This window comes from Chiloscyllium plagiosum, chromosome 8, assembly GCF_004010195.1.
Source record: "Chiloscyllium plagiosum isolate BGI_BamShark_2017 chromosome 8, ASM401019v2, whole genome shotgun sequence".
Taxonomy (NCBI): domain Eukaryota; kingdom Metazoa; phylum Chordata; class Chondrichthyes; order Orectolobiformes; family Hemiscylliidae; genus Chiloscyllium; species Chiloscyllium plagiosum.
In genome coordinates this window covers 59,961,133-59,965,912 of record NC_057717.1, presented here as the reverse complement: position 1 = coordinate 59,965,912, position 4,780 = coordinate 59,961,133, and positions in this window count along the sequence as shown.

Genomic DNA, 4,780 nt, shown 5'->3' with positions numbered 1-4,780 from the left:
TACTGGTGTGTCATGAATCAGTCCCCCTCTTACCTGACCATTGTTTGATCCTGATACCTCGCTGCACATGGTGATATCAATCAGTACCTCTTCATTTGGTATCTTCCACCACATGGGTCTAATTGCTCCCTCTGACTGCACATTTTGCAGCTACCCCAGCTTCTCAGGTAACAGATTTCTCCATTCCAGAGCAATAACGCAGCACAGCTCAGGGATGGAGACCGGAAATTTCCAGATCAGTAATCCATATGTAATCATGACTGCATCAGTCGAATTTCCCATTTTGTCTATTTCTCTGTCTCCTGTAGGTTCGCACGAAGTTCGTGACTCAATAAACTTGCCAACTGCCAGGTGGTTCGTGCATCACCTTATGAACGCACTTGGTCAATCAGAAAGCAGTGAAACGTTGAGCCTTCAATAGGTCTGGGAGCAAAGTAGGATCACACACAGTGATGAAAGCATAGAGCATTTAAATGGTATCAAACATTGGCCTACATATCATGATATAGATGCAAAGCTGAAGAGAGAGAACAGAGTATGAACGTCCCTTCTCAATTCCCACTCTCTTCTGAGAGAATTTTCTTCAGCTCTGCTGGACTGAAACTTGCTGAGAGAGCATAAGGAGTTCACCGTTATGAATCCACGCCTGTGCTGCGTTAGTGAGCATCAGTACAGCAAATGGGAAACAGGCCTTCCTAAAGAAGGTTATATTAACGTTTGGGACGTTTCTGTTCTCTATTTCCTCTCCAACACTCTCTGTTATTGTATTATAGATTCATACAGCAAAAAAACATGCCTTTTCGTCCACCTCATCAGAGACAATGCCTTGAATGTTTCTAACTCCGAGAACAACTCCGATATCTGTAATCTCCTCCGTATCTCTTTAACCTCGATCAGAAAGCACTCTCTATTTTTGAAACTTCCCAAAGAGTCTCCAACCCTCCGTATCTCATTAACCTGCTGCAGACACTCCACCTCTCCCTATCTCTGTAATCTCCTGATAACACCCCAACCCTCCCTATATCTATGACCTCCTCCAGTCCCCACAACTATTCCTATCTCTGTAGCCTGTCCCAGTCACTCAATCCCTCCCTATCTCTGGAAACTCACTCGGTCACTCCATACATCCTTATCTCAGTGACAACCTCCAATTCAGCCAGTCTCCATATAGGGTGAAAGCAGGAACAGGGAACTGCGTCATATTGTCTATCGTGATCATATTGAATGGGAGGGAAGGCTCGTGGGGTTGAATGGCCTCCCGCTCCATCTCTGTCCTTTGTTTCTGTGTAACGCTCCCTGTCTCAATAACCTCCTTCGGTCCCTACCATCCGAGATGACAGTGCAACCTACTCAACCTCTTATCACTGGAATTTCCCTATCTGTGAAACCTCCTCTAGTCCCTACAGCCCTCCAAAACAGTTTCCTCCTTCAGCCCAATAGCCCTTCATAGCTTTGTAACTTCATTTAGATGCTGGAACCCTCCCCAGCTCTGAAACATCATATCCTACCGCGTCCATACAATTGTGTGCTCCTCCAATCCCTGCAGTCTCCACTGCAGGGTCCTAAGAGGAATGCACAGAGATGGAGGTCTGTAGGGTATCCATATTTTGAGAGGGATTCAGGAGTGGAAGAGGTTACGCAGACAAGGAGGAATATTGGCGTTGTCGGAGTTTTGAGAGATGGTTACGTTTAGACCATTTGAAGCTGTTTACCAATATAGGGATATTAGCAAGTTGTGAGAAGATGTGTAGCTTAGGTTAAGTTTCTGGATGTACGTATGCTCGTTGAGCTGGAAGGTTCCACCTCAGCGAGCAAACCAACATCCAGATAGAGGGATAATTTCAGGAGAGTAATACGGAATACAGAGGGAGAGTTGTAGAGTTAGACAAAGAGAGAGTTTTTGAGGTGGTGGGAGAGATGTAGGGAGTGGAGGAGCAAACATAGATGTGGAGGATTGTGGCTGTAAATGCACACTAAATATAGGGAGACTTGCTGGGCCTGGGTGTGTGGGATAAGGTGGAACCTTCCAGCTCAACGAGCAAACGTACATCCAGAAACTTAACCTAAGCTACACATCTTCTCACAACTTGCTAATATCCCTATATTGGTAAACAGCTTCAAATGGTCTAAACGTAACCATCTCTGAAAACTCCGACAACGCCAATATTCCTCCTTGTCTGCGTAACCTCTTCCACTCCTGAATCCCTCTCAAAATATGGATACCCTACAGACCTCCATCTCTGTGCATTCCTCTTTGGACCCTGCAAATCTCTTGATCTAGAGACGTCACTCCAATGCCTGCGAATGTCCCAATCCCGTTCCAGCAAGACCCATTATCGATGTAGCACCTTACTGTCATTATCACCCATCCCACTTTTGTAAGCTCCTCATGTGTCTGCATCCAGCTACTCATCATTGTAATCCTCTCCAGCTCTAACACCCCTCTCTGTGTAAGCGTCACCCTCCTCTTCAACCCTCTCTATTGCAGGAATCTCTGCAGCATGGTAGCTCAGTGGTTAGTACAGCTGCCTCCTTGCGCCAGGGACCCGCGGTCGGCTCGAACCTCAGGCGACTGTCTGTGTCAAGTATGCATATTCTCCCCGCGTCTGAGTGGGTTTACAAGGCTTTACAGTAGAATGGGCCATTAGACATTGTCTGCACTCAGTGTTTCTGTGATTCTATGAAACAGACATTGGAGTGAGTCATTTGGGCCATCGAGTCGGTTTCACTTTTTAATTATGGCTGAATTGTTTCTCAACACCATTGTCTCACCTACTCCTTCTAACGCATGATCCTCTCACTCATTAAGAACCCATCTATCTCTCATTTAAATACACTGAATTACTTTGCCTCCACAGCTTACTCAGGCAGTGAGGTTATTGGTTTATCACGCTCTACCTGAATGAATTCCTCCACATCTCCATGCAAAAGGTCGCCCCTTCATTTTGATGCTGTGTTCTTGGGTCGAAGTCTCTCCTGCAAGTGAAAACATCTTCCTCGCGTCCACTCGAACCAGGCCCATAAGGTATCGGTAAACTTGCATCAGATTCCATCGCCGCCTACGAAATGTCATCGAGTACAGACCCCGAGTCTTCAACTTCTCGTTATATGACAAGCATTTCATCCCTGGGACCTTTCCTTCATGCTGGCCCAGTGGTTAGTACAGCTGCTTCCTTGTGCCAGGGACCCGCCGTTGGCTCCAGCCTCAGGCGATTGTCTATGTCAAGCATGCATATTCTCCCCACGTCTGAGTGAGTTTCCTCCTTTTCCGAACCCTTACATCTTTTGTCCAGACTATTCATCTTTAACGTCTAAAGTGTGCCCCAACACTGACTCGCCTGGGGCTCCACTTGTCTCCGACTGACTCTTTTATACTTACTCTCTGTCTTCTGACAGTGCCAAGCACATTGTTCTGAAAGCAAGATTTAATTTCACAAACAGTATTGAGTTTGTTTTTCTGTCTGTTTGTGGACAGCAGTGCAGACAAAAATGAGGAATTTTTTTGAGATTTTCAGAAATCTTTCACCAAGGTCCCACTGAAGAAGTGGAGAAGCAAGATTTGCACATATAAGATGTGAGGCAATGTACTGGCATGGATTGAGAATTCTTCAAAAGACAGAAAACTAAGCACAATAAATGGATTAGTTCTTGACTCCTAAGTATTCACAAATGGATTCGATACATTTGATGGATGACAAAATCTAATGTATCTATGTTAGTTGATGGCACAAAACTAGGTGGGAATGTGGGTTGTATCCAAGAAGCATACTCCGTGAGTTTTACTATTTTTCACTATTTGAAGAAAATATATTGGGGACGTGGCCATCACTGGCGTGGCCATCATTTTCTTCCCACCTGTGATTAACTGGAGAAGGTGGTGGTGAGCTGCCCTCATGAACCCCTGCAATCCATTTGGTGGAGGGACAGACGCAATGCTGATAGGATGGAGCGACGCTTGGAGGGGAACTTAGGAATGCTGGTGCTCCCGTGCACCTGGAACTCCTGTCCTTCCAGGTTATAGTTTTTCCGAGTTTGTGAAGTACTGTTAAAAGGGCCTCCCTGACTGGCCTCAGTGCTGCTCGTCGTTCTTTTTTTAACTCATTATTTAATTCATTCATTCATCACTCATTCACTCACTCACTCATTCATTCATTCACTCACTCATGCCCTCTGTCGCTTGTACTGGATGAGCCAGCATTTGTTGTTGATGTTGATTTGTCCCTGAGAAGCTGATGTCGAGCTGTCGTCTTGAGCCACTGCACTAGCTGTTGGAACTGTTGTTAACTGTGCATTCCCCAGCAGGCCCTACAACAATCCTCACCACTTTAACTGCACACAGACTTGCAGCTCTCCCTTGAGAAGGGAGATGAGTCTGGTTTAGATGCTCTTAGGAGGGTCGGTGTGGACTTTTCGGGCCATGTGGCCTGTTTCCATATTGTCGGGAATCTAATCTAATCTGTAGAGTGAGTGGGAGGAGGGTGGACAGACAGAGGGAGAGGGATGAGACAGTGCAGTGGAGAGAGAAACAGAAAGTGGTAGGGGCGAGAGACACTGTGGGAGGGGTCTGGAAACAGAGATTGGGAGGTGGTGAGAGAGAGGGCGGGGTGTATATATATCGAGAGGAGGTAGTTCACGAGAAAGAGGATGAGGGTGTTTGGAGAGAGATTGGGAGCAGCTAGAGAGTGAGAAGGAGAGTGGGAGGTAAGAGAGCGAGACAGATATACCGAGAGAGAAATTGAGAGGAGGGTAAACAGAGACAGTTGGACATGGAGAGATAGGG